We start from the raw sequence: 22233 nt of genomic DNA, 5'->3' as shown, positions 1-22233 counted from the left end.
CCCTGCCAACGAGTCTTTCTCACTCATACCAGACCCTGTGTAGGGTTTCTGGAACCGATAATAATTTTTTTAAATCACTTTATTGGGGGCTCGTACAACTCTTATCACAATCCATACATCCATCTATTGTGTCAAGCACATTTATACATTTGTTGACATCATGATTCTCAAAACATTTGCTTTCTACTTGAGCCCTTGGTATCAGCTCCTCATTTTCCCACTTCCTCCCCACCCCTCTCCCTCACAAACCCTTGATAATTTATAAATTATTTTTTTTCATGTCTTATACTGACCGATGCCTCCTTTCCTCACTTTTCTGTTGTCGTTCCCCCAGGGAGAGGGTTATATGTAGATTCACTGTGATTGGTTTCCCTTCTCTCCCCACCTTCCCCTTACCCTCTTCATTATTGGTCCTGAGGGGGTCATCTGTCCTGGATTCCCTGTGTTTCCAGTTCTTAACTGTACCAGTGTACATCCTCTGGTCTAGCAGATTTGTAAGGTAGAATTGGGATCATGATAGTGGGGAGAGGAATCATTAAAGAACTAGAGTTTTATGTTTCATTGTTGCTGCACTGCACCCTGACTGGCTTGTCTCCTCCCCACGACCCTTCTGTAAGGGGATGTCCACTTGCCTACAGATGGGCTTTGGGTCTCCACTCCACATTCTTCCTCATTCACTGGCATTCCATGATGCTCACCTTCCCAACACAATTGCTGAAGACAAATGTGTGCATAAGCAAATGTGAAGAAAGCTGATGGTGCCTGGCTTGATGATAACCAAGCTACCATCTAGCTGGGAAACAACAAAGCCCACATGGAAGAAGCACACCAGCCTGTGTGATCACGAGGTGTCAATGGGATCAGGTATCAGGCATCAAAGGGACTGATAATCTTAACAGGAGCAGACAACCTCATCTTGCTCTTATAGAGCTGCCACCCAGTTTGAACCGGCAGACCCTGCACTTAGAAGCCCAGTGGCTAACCCATAATGTCACCAGAGCTCCATCTACTCTCTCAAGTAATAGAGAATTACTGAGAAGTCTGACTTAGAAGTCTGACTTATAGATTGTTCTTTTAATAACTGTAATTCTGAGCAAGCCACTATTCTCTCATAATAGGCCAAAGAATTCTAAAGATGAAGGAATTCAAGTATGATGAAACAATATCAGAAACAACAAGCAAAAATTAGCAAAAGAATAAATACTCTGTATTTTCATCAAGTCTTTTACTTAATTGGATGCTAACTTCTATAGAGAGCTTGTTTAATTTTTATAAAGCAAGTAAGATAATCCTTGAGCTAGCTGCCCCAAATCACTTGACAATCATGATTCTTGCCTGATACTCATGCAAATTCTTAAACTTCAATCCTGGTTGGCCTGAGAACCTGCATTTGAAACTAGCTACTCATGTGTTTCTTGCTCTAGAATTCCAAATCAAGCTTCTGCGCTCACGTATTTGCTGAGTCTTTGAATGCTGGCACTCAGATTCTGATGATACCTCTCTGTAAAGGTATCTGCAAAGGTGTGCTGATTGTTTCACATGCTTCCAAAGTGGGAGCAAAATTCTGTGGAAGACACTTCCCCCATAGACCTGAGTGCACATATTCATAGGTGTGTGCCCAGCCCTACTCACTTCCAGTTTTGCCTTATTGTTTTGAATTTTTCTTCCTTGCCTCCAGTTTGAGGCATTGGTGCTTGGGTGGTGTAATTCTCACTTTCCACTAGGAGCACCCCAAATCCATACTCACTGCCATTGAGTAAAGCCAGGCCCATGATAAATTTCTGGCCAGCGGACCTCTTGCACAGCCACCGCTCATGTGTTATTGATGGGTTGTAGGTTTCTATGGTGCTAAACACACTCCAGCAGCTTGGAGACTAAGATGCACTAGGAATACAGCCTGTCACTTATTTCTGAAAACAGTCATCCCATGAGAACTTTGTGGACCATAACAGGCTGATCCTAAGGACTGAGCAGCATTGTGCATGGGGTCTCCATGACTCGGACCAACTGGAAGGTACCCACCACAACAATATCTACAGTTGTGAGGACCCTGAAGAGTAGGTCAAAGCTGTACTCATCCAAACGCAAACCCAATCCACTGCTATGGAATCAATCATTACTTATCGGGACCCCATAGGACAGAGCAAAACTGCCCGTCGGAGTTTCTCCTTTGCAGACATAGATACCATCTCTTTCTCTGTGCAGCACCTGGTGGCCTTGAACTGCTGACCTTTTGCTTAGCAGTTGCCCACAGCACCAACCATCAGGACACCTGCACTCACCCAACTCGCCATTGAGTCAATTCTAACTCATAGCAACCCTGTAGGAAGGAGGAGCCCCTGTGGGTTTCTGAGACTGTCAGCCTTTACAGGAGTAGAAAACTTCATAACCTTCATCTTTCTCTTGGCTGGTGGTTTCAAACTATGAACCTTACGGTTAACATTCCAACTCAAAGCCCACTGTGCCACAAGGGCTCCGTAACCAGAGCCCTAGAAATGAACTTCGCTCCATTTCCCAGGCTGTGTTTTAGCCAAGCCCCAGAGCCCTGGGCAAGATTAAATTCCCGGGTCCAGGGTCCTCAAAGGAGCCTAACGGGGCAAATCCTCACAGGCCCCACCCTTGCAAGGCTTATGATTTCCGTGATTGCACAGCACACTGACTGCATTAATGGCTGGGGGAGTGGAACCTCCTGTGATCTTTCAACAGGAACCTACTTTTTGTTTTCCCAGCTTTTAATCGAATTTAATCTGTGCACATTCTTTACCCCAAGAATGCTTTGCACAGTTTTCCCACCACCGGCTAGCCCTTTTTAGGTTCAATAGGTGCTGTTTACCTTTCTCCTGCTGCTGCTATGCAGAGCCACAGGGGTGTAATTAATCAGCTCTTTGAAGTTCCCAGTGGACTATTGGGCAGTGGACTAGGTCTACTCAGTAGCTAGAACCAGAGATTGGACAACATTGGTACAGCCACCTTGTCCAGTGTGACTTTCTCACATATCTGGTGCCATCAGCTAGCCAGGTTCAAGGAGGAGAAAGTTAGGGGGTACAGATCCCCAAAGTTCATGGCCAGAACAAAGAGTAAGAGCATATCCTCTGCCCCTAGGGGAAACGCCATGAGCTGCAAGGTGCCAACCACCAGTCCAGGGTTGTTGAGTCACACGTTCCTGTGGACTATGCTCTATGAGACAGGACCCCGCCCCTGCGAGGAGAAATGGAGGCAGCAACAGAGGCCTCAGAAGCCAGAGAATGGAGACCATAGGATGTAATGAACTTCCCAGCCCACAGAAGGAGTAATGCTGAGTAGCTTTGGACAGGAGGCTAGCTTGCAGAGTGTTGTGCCCTTTGGGAATTTATCTGTGCTAAACAGTTTCGTATTACTTGCTGGAGCAGCGTTAGGGCAGGGAACCACGTGGGCAGAGACTGAGGACCAAAGAGAGACGTGCCTGGGGCATGGCTGAAGAGTGGTAGACCAAAGGACTGTATGTTTAATGTTCCCCCCCCCCATTCTGACTTGTAATCTGTTGACTTCCCTAATCAACCTCAGAATGGTGAGTATTGTCCACATAGTCATTATCATGGGTTATCTAACCAGTAGGGAAGTAGGGTGCTGGGAAGGATGGAAGGTGGAGGCATGTCTGACCTCTGCCTCGTAGACATCAAACTGCAGCAGATGTGGAATTCAATTCTCCTTTCCCTTTGCATAGCTGAAGCAGGTCCGATGTGATCCCCATGCCCTTGGAAACCTCATGAGAAAATTTAAACGTATACAGAGAGAATCCTTAGTAAAACTAGGTTGTACCAGGTAGAGTTCAGCTTAGGAGGTCCACAACCATTTTAATATTTAACATTTTAAAAATTACTTCTTAAGAACCATTTTTTACATCTCCCCAAGAACCATTTGGGGTGAGCTTGTCACCAGTGAGAATATATAATGAATGCAAATGAATTCAAACCACAGTTATGAAGTATTTATTAAATTTTTTAATGTAGCAAGGAAGATATAATTTCATCTTAAAATGTATTACATTCTTAACCTGTATTTTTATGTTGTACTAGGGATAACTTTCATTTACCCAAAGAAGAATTTGACTGCAGTGGCCCATGATCTAATGAACATTAAATAGAAACTTCATTTTGGAGCACATTTCCAAAGTAGTAGGGACTTGAGGGTTTGTCTTGTACGATGTTGTCCAGCCTGAGATTTTTTATTAATTATGAAGGGAATCATGGTTGTCGTGAGTGATTTTCAATATCATGATGCTTATAGGATTTTCATCTGCTGAAGGGTCAGTACTCAAAATGAGAGGAAACAGCAACAAATGTTCAATAATAATCAGAAAGTGAAATGTATGAAATATGAATTTAGAACCATTAGAAACTATCAAAATAAAATGCCTAAAGAGCTATATCCTAGGCAGTAGTGAGCGAAAGGGATCGATATTGACTATTTTGAGTTAGGCAGCCATATGTTTCACTCTGCTGGGAAGGACAAATTCCAGTAGAATGGCGTAAGCATCATCAGGAAGAGCATTTCAAGATCTATATTGAAGTACAGCATTTTCTGTAATAGGATAGTATCCATATGCCTATTAGGAAGTAACAGTTAACACAACTATTATTCAGATTTATGCACTAACAGTGAAAGCTAGTGATAAAGGAATTAAAGATTTCTACCAACTTCTTCAGTTTGAAGTTGATTAAACATGCAATCAAGATGCGCTGCTAATTGGCGATGAGAACTTGAAAGCTGGAAACAGAAGGTAGGCAGTAGTTAGGAAATGTGGCATTGAAAGAAACAAAGCTGGAGATCACAAGATCAATGATTTTTATTTCTTAGTTGCAAATACTTTTTTTTAGCATCTAACATTCATTTTCTTTTTTTTTTCTGAGTTCAAGTTTTATACAACTACAAAAGATCAATGGGCTTATGCCCCACTACTAGTACATGATACATATCAGGCCCTGCCCGAAACAGCTCAGGGTCATTTTCACTGGGGTGTAGAAAGACTGCCCCTCCCCAGCCCCTATAAAAAATGCCTATCATATTATCAAATACCATGCTCTCAGTAGAGTCTAAGGCCTTATGTTTGAAACACAAAGAATACAAAAGAGGTTTGTTTTTCTCAAGGCTACTCATGGCTGCCTAGCACTGAAATGGTCCAGTGCTCACTTCTGCTTGGCGAAATACTCTCTGCTCTTCTGGACATCAGGCTTGATAGTATCGCTGCCAGGCTTCCAACCAGCTGGACACACTTCTCCATGTTTATCCGTGAACTGGAAGGCCTGACCCAGTCTTAGAGTCTCATCCACAGAGCGGCCCACAGGGAGGTCATTTACAGTGATCTGCCTAAGAATTCCTTTATCATCCATGATGAAGAGGCCCCTAAATGAGATGCCTTCCTCCACCTTTAAGACCCCATAGTCCTGAGCAATGGTACGCTTGGCATCTGATACCAAAGGAATGTTCATAGGCCCTAGGCCTCCTTTCTTGGGTGTGTTGATCCAAGCCAGATGGCAGAAGTGAGAATCCACAGAAGCACCAATCACTTGGCAGTTGAGTTTCTTAAATTCTTCTGCCCTGTCACTGAAAGCAATGATCTCCGTAGGGCACACAAAGGTGAAGTCAAGAGGGTAAAAAAAGAACACGATGTATTTTCCTTTGTAGTCAGTCAGGCTGATATCTTTGAACTGACCATCAGGCATAATAGCTGCAGCTTTGAAGTTGGGGGCAGGGTGCCCAATTTTGGCAGTTCCTGAAGACATCTTGTTAACAGCAGGGGCGCCTACAGGAGAATGCACCCGTCGTCACCAGCCGGGAAGAGCCATTTTATTTTCTTACTCAGAGTTCGCTATACATTTAAGTTTTTACAATGAGTACATATTACTTTTTTATAAACATTCAAGGGATCTGTCCCTTTTATTTATTTATCTATTTATTTATTTACTTATTTGAAATAACTTTATTGGGGCTCGGACAACTCTTAGCATAATCCATACATCCATCAGAATTCTCATAGGAGCTGATACCAAGGGCCCAAGCAGAAAGCAGATGTTTTGAGAACGAAGGCTGAACATGGTAGTGGGACAGGAGGAAAGCATAAGGAAATAGAGGAAAGGAGTAGGACGCAAAGGGCATACATAGAAGCCTAAATACAGACATGCACATATGTAAATATATTTATGATTAAGGGGGAAATAGATCTGTATGCATGATCTATAGGTTTAGCCGTAGGGTAGCAGGTGGACATTTGGCCTCCACAGCAGAGTTGTAGAAAGAAATGTGGAAAGACCTGGTGTTAGACAGCCAGAAATGCAGAACACACTTAGTTCTTCAAACTGAAAGAATTGAAAAAAAAAAACATTCAAGCTTCAAGTTGAAATATTCAAAGATTCCATGGGCAAATATGGCAAGATGCAATCAGCATCAAAAAAAGAAGGAATTCACAGAGTCACCATTCCAAGAAGGAGCTTATGATCCTGAACCAATAGTACTGGAACATTCGTGAAAATCAGGCCTTCAGGAGTTGATGGAATATTCACTGAAATGGTTCAGCCAGCTGATGACGAACTGGAAGCACTCCCCGGTCTGTGCCAGGAACTGTGGAAGATAGCCACCTGGCTTACTAAGTGAAAGAGATTCATATTTGTGCCTATTTCAAAGAAAAGTAACCTCGCCGAATGTGGAAATTACTCACAATATCACACACAAGTAAAAGTTTGCTGAAGACAATTACAAAAGCAATTGCAGCAGTGCGTTGTCAGAGCAGCCAGAAATTCAAACTGGATTCAGAAGAGGTCATGGTACCATTGCTGATGACAGATGGCTCTTGGCTGAAAGCAGAGACTACCGGATGCTTACTTGTGTTTTATTGACTGTGTAAAAGTACTCTACTGTGCAGATAATAACACACTATGGATAGCTTTGAGAAAAATGGGAATTCCAGGACACTTCTTTGTGTTCAGGTGGAACCTATACATAACCCAAGAGGCAGTTATTCAAAGTGAGCGAGAGAGTGCTGCTGCATGACTGAACTTTCAGAAAGGTGTGCAGCAGGGTTGTACCCTTTCATGTTATGTACTCAAACGGTGTGCTCAGCAAATCATCCAAGAAGCTGGAATCTACAAAGGTGACGGCTGCATCAGAATTGGAGGAAAGTTTATTAAGAATCTTCAATATGCAGCGGGAATAACCCTGCTTGCTGAAAGCAAGGTTGAAGCACTTGCTGATGAAGACCAAGAATCATGGCCCTCAGTATGGATTTCAACTTAATATAAAGAAAACCAAAATCCTCACAACTGGACCAATAGGGAATGTGATAAATGGACGCAAGATTGAAATTGCCTAGGATTTCATGTTGCTTGGATCCACAGTCACTGCTCATGGAATCAGCACTCAAGAAATCAAAGGACACATTAGGTCTGACCATCTTTTGCCCAAGACCTCCCTCTTCCAGCCACGGATGTCACTTTGAGGACTAATAAGTGTCTGACTATGGGACTTTCAGTCATTTCATGTGCATGTGAAAGTTGGACAACGAATAAGGAAGATGATAGAATTCTTGTTACATTTGAATTATGGTGCTAATGAATAATGTTCCAAATATAGCCTGCCAGAAGAACAAACAAACCTTGTCTTGGAAGAAGTATAGCCAAAATGCGCCTTAGGAGCAAGGATGGCAAGACTTCATCTCCCATACGTTGGAAGTGTTACCAGAAGAAACCAGTCTCTGGAAAAGAACAGTTATGTTTGGTAAAGTAGAGCGTCAGCCAGAAAAGAGAAAGATACTCAAAAGAATGAGTTGACCTAGTGGCTGCATCCATGGGCTCAAACATTCGCACAATTGTGAGGACAGTGTAGGCAAGGCAGTGTTTCATTCTGTTGTCACTTAGTGGCACCTAGAAACAGCAGATGAAGTCTACCTTAGTTTCCCCCCTCGCTGCTGTACTCAGTTGTAGAGATCTTTGTTTGAAAAGAGAACACTGAATTGTGTTTAAGTGCCTGCCTTCGCTTTCTTACCATTATTCATAGGCCCTCAACCTTCTGCAGCTTCCTCTCCAACACTTTTTCTTTTTGTCACTGCCATTCCTAATCTTCCTTGGAGATTTATTGAAATTGTTGGCAAACCAAAGAAACAAAAATGAGAAACTTTATTATTGCTCAGTAAGTGGATTTCTGTAGATTACGTATTTTGGTGCACAGGTCCATGATGGGAAAGTATTAACCAGAAAAGCTTGGTAGCAGAAATGTCCCAACTACTGGTCTAGTTTAATGCTCTATAGATGTCTAAAGAGGTCAAATGCATTTTCTAAGGCCACACAGTTGGTTAATGAAGGAGGCAGAATTATGTCTCAAAATCTGACCGAAATCTTTCTTTTCATTACATTAGTGATGCTCTTAATATCGTAAGTGACTTGAAAGCCAGGGGCATGCAGTCTGGGGACCGCTCTGGCCCCGCAAAGCTAGTGCCTGCGTGCTTGCCTGCCAGGGTGCTCTCTTCAGCCTGGGGCGCAGCAGGAGGATGAGAGGTAAAATGCTGGTACAGCATTTGTGACCGACTGTGAAAGCAAGCCCGTGTTGTCTGTGACCATTGGGTTGTGCTGCGATAATTAGGATTTGCAATAATGGCCCCGAGGCACTGCAAGTTCCCTGGATGTGCTCTGAGTATCAAAGAGTAAATTATATTTAGAGTTGTTTTAGCATTTGCTACATAAGATAGCTTTCTAAGGTGACAATATGGGAACTCCAAACCACACACAATTTATTTAATTGGACTTTAAGATTTCTGAAATACAGTCTAAGAGCAGAATCAAGGTCTAGCGTCCTAGTACTTGTTATTACAGCTTACACTTGGTATATTAGTTTTGTTTCTTGCCTTATTGAAATTTTAGTAGTCTGGTGTGACTGTTATTCTTTCTTTCAGCTCTTTGAACCATTCAACCCTTTGGTCTGTTGAAAGCATAGTTAACTAATCAATTATGCATTCTTTCAGCAAATTCATCGAGCACCTACTGTGTGCCAGCCATGTGCTAGATACCGGGCAGATATTGATGAAAAAAACAGACATAAAATTTATAGGTTAGAGATCTTATGTCACAAATGCCTATACAATTCTAACAGTGATGAGTGCTACTGAGGGGAGGATGTGGTGGTATGACAGGCTATTTAAGACAGATTTGACAAAGTTGGAGATGACAGACAAGGCTTCCTCCATGGAGAAACGATTAAGCAAAAGACTGAAGAAGCATACTGTAAATAAGCAGAGCCGGCAGAGAAGAAGCTTCGGGTAGGAAACAGCATATGCAAAGTCCCTGTGGCAATTCATTGTGTTCTATGAATTGCAGAGAAGCTAATGTTTCTGGACTAGAGAGGGGGTTGGAGGTTGTTATATGAGTTAACACCAGCGTTAGGACCAGGCCACGTGCGATTTAGAGGCAGTATTGGGGATTTTACTTACTCTGACAGCAGACTAAAACATTGGTACAACTAAGTTTACCTTTTAGAAAACTATTTAAAATACAATGTAAAGAACAGATCAGCGAGGCAAAGAAAGAGGTCTTGAGTTGTGTTAGAATATTATTTTGTGTACAGTGGACAGATGGTGACTGTTCAGGCCTTGCATTTTCAACAGGGTGGGATCCCCCCTACTGAGCAAAACGCGGTTGTGCGGAGGGCTTCACGGGAGGCAAACAAACAAACCTCAAACAATCTCATTCCTGATTGTTTAATTTCTCTCATTGAATCCCTCCACCCCTTGGGGAAGTAGGGTTGGGAGGTTGTCACAGGAGAAGCATTGACATTGAATGATGGAAATGATATGTTACAAAACGATGTCAGATCATGGCTGTGCCTGGAGGACGTGTTCATGCTGGGTTCTCCGTGTGGAAGCCGCCCTGAGACATTCACGGGAGGAGACTTGAGTGTGGTTATGGCAGCGTGCTCTTTGACCACGTTGTGGATGCTGTATGTTTAACCTTCATGATTGTGTGTGTAAAGTGGGCTTTGAGGATGCAATACAAATAATTTCTATTCTACAGTTCTAAAAAAATACGCAATGTAACATGAGTGCTGAAAAGAGAAATGTTAATAACCCCTAATCTAGTAGATAAATTAAAAATTATATTTTTATATCCAATAGAAGTCAAGATTAAGCCTACTAAAATAATTCTTAAGAAATTTATTTTTCTGACCCCCTCCCACTGGCCCCTAGAAATATATGCTACAGAGAGCAACACTAAACCTATAGGTTGGGAAGAGGGGCCAGCATGTCATGCCTACACGGAAGCAAACAAGAAGGAAACAGAGAAAGGGACAGTCGAGTCCCTGTCTTGGCACACCAAGCCAGGAGGACGATGTCCCTGTGCGGAGCTGCTAAGGCACAGAGAGAACTGTAGGGCAGACATGCCCCTCACTGGAGCACACCATGACAGAGACAAAAGCGGGGACACTAACGGTGGGGAGTTAGTTTGGTCTGAATGCCCCACCCCACGGTGGGGCAAGCCAAGAGGGGAATATAACAGATCAGCAATGGGAATGAAGCCAAGCCCCAAAGCCCCTGAAGAGCCCCCAAAATAGACTTCAGGCTAGGAGGTGCAATTTCCGGAATTCCCCCAGGACCAGTGGGGAGATAGTCTTAAAGGTCAGCAGACAGACCTGGAATTCTATATTTAAAAAAAATCTTTTGTTGTTTTGTTGTTTGGTCTCTCTTATTATTGGTTTCCCTACTTGTATAAGATAGGCATAGGAAGCAAGCTTAAAGAGAAAGCAATGGAATGATGGTCCTTGAGGGATTTCGGGGGGAAGGAGGCAGGGGACAAGAGCAATCAGGAAACAACGCCATAGACAGGGGAACAACTAGGGAATTAAAGTCAACAACAAGGACGACTTGGAGATCCTTGGGATATTGGAGCAAAACCAATCTTGCTGAGAGGAATTACTAGAGGCAGAAGTAGGCAGGTAAAAGGAAACAGAGGAAAGCTATGGATAGAGGTATAAACATAGGTGTGTACATATGTAAGTACATTAATTCATAAAATAGAGGTATTGATCTATGAACATATTTATATGGCAATACACTGAGGTAGTGGACGGACTTAGGGCCTCTATTCATACCCTCCCTCAATGCAAGAACACTTTGTTCTAACAATCTGGCATTCTGCGATGCTCACCCTCCCTGCACAATTGCTGAAGACAAAACAGGTGCATAACCAAATGTGATGAAGAAAGCAGATGGTGCCCAGCTATTAAAAGATACGGCGTCTGGGTTCTTAAAGGCTTGAAGTGGCCATCTAGCAGAGATGAAGTAAACACACATGGAAGAAGCACACCAGCCTGTGTGATCATGAGGTGTTGATAGGATCAGGTATCAGGAATCAAAGAACAAAAAATCTTATCATTGTGAATGAGGGGAAGTGCAGAGTGGAGACCCAAGCCCATCTGTAGGCAACTGGACATCCCCTTACAGGAGGACTGCAGGGAGGAGACGAGCCAGTCAGGGTGCGATGTAGCAACAATGAAACATACAACTTTTCTCTAGTTCTTTAATGCAACCCCCATCCCACTATCATGATCCCAATTCTATCTTACAAATCAGGCTAGACCAGAGGATGTACACTGGGACAGATAAGAGCTGGAAACACAGGGGATCCAGGACAGATAAACCCCTCAAGACTAATAATGAGAGTAGTGATACCAGGAGGGTAAGGGGAAGACGGGGTAGATAGGGGAAACCGATCACAATGATCTACATATAACCCCCTCCTTGGGGGACAGACAACAGAAAAGTGGGTAAAGGGAGACATTGGTCAGTATAAGACAAAAAATAATAATAATAATTTCTAAATTATCAAGGGTTTGTGAGGGAGGGAGGGGAAAATCAGCTGATACCAAGGGCTGAAGTAGAAAGCAAATGTTTTGAGAATGATGATGGCAACAAATGCACAAACATGCCTGACACAATGGATGGCTGTATGGATTGTGATAATAGTTGTATGAACCCCTAATAAAATGATTTTTAAATGTTTTTGCCTTTCATCTTAAAAAAATTTACTTCATCACTTTTTATTATTCATTGAATCCAAGTATACACCTGTGGGCTAGGCTGTCAATCAGAGATGGGTGGTTTGCGCTCACAAGGCACTGTGCAGAGGAAGATGTGGCAGTCTGCTTCAGGTACGATGCACGGCCTCAGAGACCCCGGGGCCAGCTCTTTTCACCACTGTCCTTGGAACTGAATTGCCGTGTATGCTCGTGTGTAAGCTGAGTGTGCCAGCACGTTTCACATGCTGCTTTGGGGTACAGCTCGGTGCCTTGGCTGATATACGTGTCAGCTTATATTCGAGTATATAGGTAGGTGGTTTAGTTTTGCGTTCTCTTAAACATCCAGAAAGAAAATTAGACCTGGCCATACTTGATTTTAGCCCAGTAACGCCTGTGTCTGACCTACACGTCTGTAGCATAATCAGTTAATTTTAAACCACTACGTTTGTGGCCATTTGTTACAGCAGCAATAGAACATTAATGCAGTCGCTTTGAGGCACCCAAGAGGACAGTTCTAGTTTAATATCTGCATCTGGGGCACCGAAGAAACTTAACGTAGAAATGAGTAGCTGCTGCAGCCATTGTTGAGTGATCTTCAGCGAAATGTTACTTCTGTGCGATACTTATGACATACTTGGGTCATTTTTGCACTCTGTTGGATCAGAGTTTTGGGACAGGCACGGATCTTTTCCAGTGGATGGGCAGGTAACTGTCATCCATGTTTGTTGGTGGACAGAGTGAGTGCTTCTAGCATTGCATTTGTTTATGAAAATGTCTCACTCGGTCTTCTGTTAATTCCTAGAGCCGTGTTTTTTACAAATGCTCCCAATTTTTTCCTACCCTTCTGAGGTTTTATGATCTTATGTTACTTCCTGAAATAGTTGAACATCAACCATTTCTTTTCATTACAACGACTCTGTGTATTTATTTCATTATCTTTTGATGCTTCTGGTGTCGTTCATCATTTTGCCTGTGTTGTTGTTGCTGTTAGGTGCTGTTGGGTTAGTTCTGCCTCATAGTGATCTTAAGTCTAACAGAATGAAGCACCTCCCTGACCTTCAACATCCTCACATTGTTGTTACATTTGAGTACATGTTGTAGCCGTCGTGTCAACCAACCTCATAACCCACACACTCCTTCAGTGTTTCAGCTCTACACTAACTCCAGGTTTTTGTCTATCATTACAACGCTTTAGTTTGTCTTCTTAAGCTACTGTTTACAATCTTTTGTTCAGCTCTTTTAGCTTAAATTTCCTCACAACTAGAACAATAAATGCAGTAACGTGCCATGGGGCACCATATCCGATCTTCTCTGTGTACCTATCGACAGGCAGTATGGATCAGACACGCCCTTCATCCTTTTGTACCCAACTTTGACATCAGCCATTCTTACCGAGGCGGGTTCCTTTTATGCTGGGCTCAATAATTCACTACAATAGCCACACAGAACTCATAGACGACACTCACAATTATGGAGCTTTGTTAGGAAAGTTTAAAGACATAAAAGTTAGAAAACCAAAAATGAGGCTCTGAGAGAACACAAGGAATCGTGTCTCAAATTGCAACGTTGAAAGATCCTATGGGCAAAATGTTGACTGATGCAGGAAGCTTCAAAAGAACATGCAAAGAACGCACAGAGTCACCGTGCCCAAAAGGTGTAGTCAACAGCACCATTTCAGGAGGTAGCACAGGTGCAAGGAGAAATGGCACTGAAGGAAGAAGTACAAACTGCACTGAAAGCGTTAACCAAAAACAAGTTTCCAGGAATTGATGGAACACCATTGAGACATTTCAACCAGTTGATGAAGCCCTTAGAAACATTCACTCTTTTAAGCCAGGAAATTTGGAAGACAGCCACTTAGCCAACTGACTAGAAGAGATCCAGATTTGTACCTATTTCAATGAAAGATGACCCAACAGAATCCTCAAGTAACAGAACAATAGCATTAAAATCACACATAAGCCAAGTTTGGAGGCTGATCATCTGAGAGCGGTTGGAGCAGTATATTGGTAGGGAGCGGTCAGAGATGCAGGCCAGGCTCAGAAGGGGATATGGAGCAAGGGATATCATTGCTCATATCAGTTGGGTCTTGGCTAAAAGCAGAAAATACCAGAAAATGTTTCTTTGTGTTTTATTGAAGGCACCCTAGTAGCATAATGGCTACACGTTGATCTTCTGACTTCTAGGTTAGCAGTTCGAAACCACCAGCTGCTCTGCAGGAGAAAGATGAGGCTTTCTATTCTTGTAATGAGTTACCATCTCTGAAACCCACAAGTGCCTTTCTACTCTGTACTATGGGGACTCTGCCTTGAAATTGACTCGATAGCAGGAAAAGAGGTATTTTATTGACTGTGCAAAGACATTCTCGTGTGTGATCATAGCAAACTGTGACTAGCCTTGAGAAAATGGGAATTTGAGAACATCTGATCGTGCTCATGGGGAACTTGTACACGATGGAGAGGCAGTTGTGTGAACAGAAGGGAATACTGCACAATTTAGAATCAGGAAAGGTGTGCGTCCAGGCTATCTCCTCTCACTACTTTTATTCAATCTTTTTGCTGAACAAATCATCAGAGAAGCTGGATTATATGAAGAAGAGCGCAGCATCAGGATTGGAGGAAGGATTATTAACACCCTACAACACAGAGATGACACAACCGTGCTTGCTGAAGGTGAGGGGGGCTCGAGACACTTGGTGATGCAGATCAGGATTGCAGCCTTCAGTGCAGATTACACCTTACTGTCAAGAAGAACAAACTCCCCACTACTGGGCCAATAAGTAACATCATGAGAAGCAGAGAAAAGGTTGATGTTGTCAAGGATTTTTGTTCTGCTTGGACCCACAATCAACGGTCATGGAAGCAGCCATCAAGAGATTAAATGATTGATTGCACAAGACGATTAAATGATCTCGCTGCACAAGATCTCTTTAAATTGTCAAATTGAAAAGCAAGAAGGTAACTTTGGGGACTAAGGTGTGCCTGAACCCAGCCATAGTATTTTCAGTTGCCTGATAGGCATGTGAAAGTGGGACATTGAATAAGGAAGACTGAACAAGAATCAGTGAATTTGAATCATGGTGCTGGAGAAGAATATCGAAAGTACCATGGACTGCCCAAAGAATAAATGGTTCTGTCTTGTAAGAAGTACAGCCAGAATGGATGGCACAGGACCGGGCAGTGTTTCCCTGTTGGACATAGAATTACTATGAGTAAGAACCGATCCGATGGCACCTGACGACCGTTAGGGAACACATTACCAAAAGTCCGGATCAGTAACCAGTCTAGCAAACAGTTTAGAATGCAATCATTGGTCCAAAGCAACACTTTTCCTCAGCCAGCAGCCACGCCTCTTCAGTTCCCAGCTTCTCAGCCAGGTGGTTTCTTGGCCTCTGCCTCTGTGGTCCAGGAAGCCTTCCTGTTACTTGGCTCCACAGCCCCATAGTTCTGGCACTGCTTGTCTGTTCTGTTTGATGGTTTCCATCCCTCAGCCTCTGGTCCAGGCTTGGCTTCCTGGCTCTTCCTTAACCCTAGTCTCCATGCCTTTTGGCCTCTGCCACATCAGACGCAGATTTCAAACGCACTCTTCTGATGGTCCTGGAACTTCTGTCTGGGTCTGAGATGGCTCTTATACACAAATGGCTTCGATGGAGGTGTGTGTGTGTGTGTGTGTGTGTGTGGTGTCTCATTTAGCAAACCATATCCCCAAGGAACAAAGGGTATGACTTTGTCACACTCTGTTAAAGTCAGGATTTAATCCCACTGTAAACCTGTCCATAATATAGTCTAGAACTTCTTTCAAAATGGGATGCTAGCCACAGGCATAGAATCCAGAATGATAATGCACCACATAAGGAATTATGCACCACATAAGGAATTATGCCAAGAAGGACCATATTAATTGACTGATCCATTTAGTATCATGTTGTGTATTGAGATGTAGTCAGTTAATCCGACCTTTTAAAAATTATTAAATCATTTTACTGGGGGCATGTACAACTCATCACAATCCAGACATACATCCATGCGTAAAGCACTTTTGTGCATTTGTTTCCCTCACCATTCTCAAAACATATGCTTTCTACTTGAGCCCTTGGTATCAGCTCCTCATTTTTATCCCCCCCTATCCTCCTCCCCATGAACCCTTGATAATTTATAAATTATTATTATTTTGTCATATCTTACACTGTCTGACATTGGCCTTCACCCACTTCTCTGCTGTCTGTCCCCCAGGGAGGAGGTTATATGTAGATCCTTGTAACCTGTTCCCCCTTTCTCCCTCACAAATATGACCCACCTTACATGATGTATCACAGTTCTGTCTCTCTTACAGGCTTGGCTTAGGGCGGGATGCATATGTCAGACTACTAGAGGGTGTGATTTAACACCATATCTCTGTTTTCCTTGAGGGGATGGTCAGTTAAAAGACAGAAAGTGTTCCTCCATCAAAACTGTTCCTTGGTGATTAAAAGCCATTTCAGACTGACAGAGAACTCACTCCCAGGACCATCAGAAGAGAGCGTGTACCAGATCTCTGTCTGAAGTGGGGGAGGCTGAGACAGCGGCACTGGAGACGGTGGCCCAGAGACCCAGATTGGCGACGCTGAGACTATGGACTCCTCCTCTTCATCTGACCGGAGACCAGGGGACTGTGAGTCCTAGTGACAGAAATGTTGGCCTCCTGGCTGACAGAGGCAAAGCCAAGGGACTGTGTGACTGCCAGGCTGAGGACAGGAGAGGTTTGGCCGCTGCCTGAGGAGGAGGTTGCTGGGGCCAGTGACTGTCTCCTTACTGTGTACTGATCCTGACGTGTGGTACCTAGTCACCTCTTTAATAGACTCCATAGTTGTGAGTACTGTCTGTGAGTTGAATCCAGCACAGGCCTATGGTGCTGTGGGAGACACAGTTATTGCCAGCATAGGAAAGAAGACTGGGACTTGGAGGCGTGTCTGACCTCTGCCCAGTGGCAATAGGGAAGACAGAGGTCAGATATGGCCCCTTCTGCTGTAACCTTAATGGAGAATTTATTGAAGTTGTCAAACATTTTATTTTACTTAGATCCACAATCAACAGCCATGGAAGCAGCAGTTGAAAATCCACTTGCTGCATTTGGCAAACATGCTGCAGACGACCTCTAAAGTGCTGAAAACCCGAGTATCACTTTGAGAAGTCAGGAGTGCCCGCTCCTTATTTACCTCCTAGGCCTGTGAAAGCCGGAGAGCGACTCAGAGGGACTGAAGATGAGCTATGGTGCTGGCGAAGGACACTGACTGCACTGTACCATGGACTGCCAGACAACACACAGATTTCCTCTGCAAGACCTACTGCCAGCATGCTCTGTAGAAGTGAGGCCCCCTAGACGGTCTCACTTATTTTGGCCGTGCTATCAGGAAGGACATCATGCTTCGTCATGAGGACGGTAAATGAAAAGAGGGAGAGCTTCAACAAGAGGAAATGACACAGTGGCTGCCACAGTGGGTTCACACATGGCAGTGGTTGTGAGGGTGACTCAGAGCAGGACGGCGTTTCCTTGTGTTGTGCACAGGCTGCTGGGACTCCGACGGATTTGGTGGCATTTAACAGCAGCAACCACAGACTTCTCTTAACCCCTCCACTGCACAGTTCTTCCGTTTCATTTCAGTGTCTAGAGCCATGTTAACAAAACATGTCAGAGATATTTTTTTGATTATTCAGAGTATTTAATTAACTAGAATACTCTAGTTCTCAACATTTCTGAATACGAGTTTATTCTAACATGTTTTTAAGAGGTGATAAACTAAACAACTCCCCTAAATCTTGAGTTTAGCAGGAGTTTGTCATTTAAAGGAAAACGAGTCAGTCAGAGAATAGTTGTTTTAAATTTTAAAAGAAAAATAGCCAAAGTCCTTATTCCACAAAGGCTAGGTGAAAATCTTCCCAATCACCTAATTTGCATATCAAAGCCAGCTAACTTCATTTTTAACTTTATAGACATTACCAAAGGAATAAGCACGTAAAGTCAGATGATCGACACTGAGAATTCACAATCCGTTTTGAGGGAGTGGGCTGCGGAAGCAGGACCGAGGGATGACTCCAGCCTGAGGCAGAGAGGATTCCTGCCAAAGCCCTCCCTGCCTTGAGAGTCCACAAATATGTGTGCGGTTGCAGTTGAACTTCTCTGAGGCCCTGTTCCCTCCAGACGCTGATAAAAAATGTTACCATTTAGTTACTAAAGGAAATCTCAGAGTATGTGAAACTTAGCAACCAGGAGAGAATACCAAGGAAATCACCCAGCAACCATCAGAAAGTTAAAAACAAAGCAACCCAGTAACCACAGCATAACCCAGACATATAGGGACTCAAGCAAAGGCGGAACACTCCAAGCAGAGGACCGATGTTTAATGTCATGTCCAGTTAAGGAGTGGCATAAGACTTCCATGCTTACTCGTATTACATGGAATCCTCCCGTGTGCCCCTGGGTCTAAGTGGAGTCATACAGGGTTCCTGCCTTCATAGAAATAATCTTAAGCCTGGTCATGCAGTGTGTGAAATCCACCTGCAAAGTGTTATAGCTGCACAGAAGAATTGGGATATTACGGTCCTGGTGTGTAATTGGACATGTCTTTGGATGTTCAAGTGGAACTATTTAATTGGCAGTTGAATTTACATATCATAGGCTGGAACAGATAATCAGAATATATGTGTGTGTTCATATGTGTGTGCGTGTGTTATTCTGTGTATACATATATACGAATATGTACTAGTGATAAAAGGGGTGGTTTTTGAGGAATATGTGAGAATATAATTAAAATGAGAAGAGCAGAGGGTTAATGCAGCGCTCTGGGGAAAACTAACCTTAAAGGGAAAACCAGAAACGCGCAAGTTGGAAGTACATGGAAGACACGCTAACGAGACTAAGGTCAGTGTGTTACTGAGAGAACGTGTGTCAACATCCACTGATAATAGAGGCATGTGTAAGCCTTTTTCCGTGGGAATAAATCCAGATATACATACCAACTGGACCCCTCATAGCAGAAGGAAAGAGCATCAAGAAATAAATTATTTGCAATGCTTCTAAGTTGAATTTAAAAACAAGGAGGCCCTTGGTGACATTCATCCAACTAGCTTAGCCCAGTCGAGGGAAGACGCCGCACTGCCATGGCCTAAGGAAGGAGACACGCCCGGGTGGAATGGTGGTTAAAGACTTGCTGCCCAGTAAAAGGTTTGTTTCCATAAAGGTTACAGCCTTGGACACCCCGTGGGACCCAGTCTGTCGCGTAGGGTCACTTTGAGTTGGAATCAATTTAGTGCCAGTGGGTTTTTGGTTTTGAGAAAGGAGGGACATTAAATGTAAATCTTTTCCACGGTATTGTACAGGAAAATCCTGCAATATTTATGGTTGACTTGAAACTCTGACACCAATTTGCAAATAGCTATCCATTCTATGTATTTATTTCAAGGCTTTGAGCCTTTTACTATCACTTAACAAGATTTGTGGGCAAACTCAGAAATCCAGAGGAGAGAATGTGACCTGACATTTTTGAGCAGATAACAGGCGTCAGCTCCTTTGTGATTTGATTTAATTCCCACAAAACCTGGCCATGAAGTTATCGTTTTTGAACTTAATATTCAAAGGACTAGTAAAAATGAAATAGCACGGTGTACTCATGACTTAGTTTGCTTTTATAGCCTCAAAAAAACCTTTCTCTTGCTTACACAAAAGGATTTTAAAGAGTTCATGGAAGAATGGTGGTTGAACTTCATGGAATTCCCCCACACTATTTGAAACCACCTCATTGGGCTTCCAGGTTTCGAAATGCCTTGGGCCATTGACTGTGATCTGCTTCAGAACTGGTTTTCGGGTGGACTCAGAAGGGATTCTTCCGCCTCTCCTGCAACCTACATTACAAGAGACCCACTCGCATAACAGTAGCTTCAGTTTCTTGTTAACTGTGCACTTTTCATAAAACTCTATTCTTTCTGTTGTTCAAAAATTGAAAAAAAGACCCCATATTGTGTCTGTCTGAAAACTGTGTCTACTTCTGTGATGATTGTTTTCCAACTGGAGAAATATACTCTGAGCATTAATGTAAGCCATCCAACTAATGCCCATGTTCCCCTTTTATATTAGATTGGATCATATGCAACTGACAACCGAATGCCAGAAATTTCATGCAGCCTTTAAGGAATCTCTTGAACTTTGTAGAAGAAGTGCTGGGAATATTGAATCTGGATGCTTTTCTTTGATTTAATATGTTTCTCATTTCTGTGCATTTTTGTTATACTTTAAACTTTATATTATTTACATATTAGTAAGGTCTATCTGTTATTTTAGTGGCTCGATGATGTATTTATTTTTACAGAAGAAGATCCCAAATGGCACATAGCCTGTTTAAGATTTTGTGTTTTTCAGAGCGTATAGCTATCGCTCCAGGAAGCTGAGTTTTTAAAGCATTGTCCTCGAGATAACTATCAGAAATGGTCTTTGTAGCCCACACGTGACTTGCCTGCTCCAGATGCTGTCATCAGGTTCCTGTACTGCTGAACAACATACCTTATTATACATGCACATCTGGTGTTAAAAGTCTACCCATTTTCAATTTTTCAAGCAACATGTGGAAAAAAATTATATTTACTTTAAATATCACAAGCTGTGTGTTCATGTTGACAGGAAATATTAGGATTAAATCTCATAGGCAGAATACTTGCTTTTTATGTGACTTAAGAATTCATTTAAATACTATCTTATTTCATAGAGGCTTGGCCTCATAGACCAAGAAAATCTATCCTATGGTACACTCTAAAATCGAACTATTAGACTTTAAAAGTTCACCAAACACTAACTGAATGTTAACACCACCTTCTTATAATTCTGGAGCAGAATAAAATAGCCTCAGACTGGAAGGTCATGTTATTCAAATCGTATCTCATTATATTTGAAGAGCCGACAAAGCAATTCCCAGCTAATGCTTAATATGAGAATTCCTTATACTTAAAAAGAAATCTGACTTCAACTTCAATCCATTTGTCCTTAGTTAAACCTTCAGTTCCACTGTAAGCACATCTCTTCTCCTTTCAACTGACAGTCCTTCAGATTTTGTAAGAAAACTATGATAAAGCTGCTAAGGCCAACTTCATTGTAAAGTGCAACACTATTTCTTGGAACAATATCTTTCCTTTCCTCTTTCTTTTCAGTCATAAGTTCTATATTGCCATATGTTAGTGATATTTGTGTGCTAAGATTTTTCATGTGTTGTTTGATGAAAGTATACTCTAATATCAAACAATTGGTGTATGCAAAATAATTTGTATAATAACTGACTCTTAATTATCAGTACCTTTAAGTAGAAAAAATATGTTGTGAAATCTAGAAGGATAGAAATGAGAGGGCTGAAATAGCTGGCAAAGATTTCAAAGTAGGAGTAGTTTAGAAATAGTCTCCTCTTGGAAATTTCAGAGAAGAAAATAAATTAGAAAAAGGAATTTATAACTATTAGTGGAAATGATCATTTCATTAAAAATATGGCAAGCTTATGTTAAAGGAAGAGTGATTATATAAGATCTAATAGTTGTACAAGAAAATAAAAAAATTACAATAATAGAGTTTAAAAGTAGATGTATTCAGTTTTTAATTTAGAAAGAAAGGGCACTAATGGAATTGAAGCTATCACAGAAAATGTGATCTGTCTTAGGTTTCAGAGATGAGATTTATATCAGAATTTAAAATCGTTAGTAATCCATCAGTGGTGGGAGTGGAGATCAAGAAGCTTAGGGAAAGGGCACTGTTCGTTAAAAGAATGTCTCAGAGGAAACCCAATCTGCTGGAAAAGAAAGGATTCCAAAGGCAGAAAGAGGGAAGCTGGGAGGAGAGGTCTTGGGCTTTATATCTGTGATCTTATTGTAAAGTGGTCTAGTTTGAGAATGTTACAGCTGGAAGTGGTCTTGAGAACTTCTATTTCGACTGCCTCATTTTTGGATGACAGCATTAAACTTCAACAAAATGCTATGCATTGCTAGAGCTGTCACTTAATGGAAAAACCATGTTCTCAGTCGAGACAATTTACATAAAGTCACCTAAATGAGCAACGGACTAGAGGAGATCCATCTTTAAGTCCATTCCAAGGAAGGTGACCCAAAGCAGGCAGGTAGTATGTGACTTTATGTAATGTAAATTTCTTTATTGTTTGAAATTATCAAACAATATCATTATATCACAGAC

The 22233-nt window shown here is 42.3% G+C and overlaps 1 long non-coding RNA gene and 1 pseudogene across 1 annotated transcript in view; one reads left to right on the top strand and one right to left on the bottom strand.

Annotated features, from left to right (window-relative positions):
- The window catches only part of LOC142453497 (uncharacterized), a 92763-nt gene that overhangs the window by 8571 nt on the left and 61959 nt on the right, over positions 1–22233 (top strand). The gene's annotated exons all lie outside the window — the stretch shown is intronic.
- On the bottom strand, positions 4909–5779 carry LOC142452859 (peroxiredoxin-1 pseudogene; annotated as a pseudogene).

The sequence above is a fragment of the Tenrec ecaudatus genome, chromosome 7 (assembly GCF_050624435.1).
Source record: "Tenrec ecaudatus isolate mTenEca1 chromosome 7, mTenEca1.hap1, whole genome shotgun sequence".
Taxonomy (NCBI): Eukaryota; Metazoa; Chordata; class Mammalia; order Afrosoricida; family Tenrecidae; genus Tenrec; species Tenrec ecaudatus.
The sequence above is the reverse complement of the archived record's forward strand: the minus strand, read 5'-3'. Positions and strand labels throughout refer to the sequence as shown.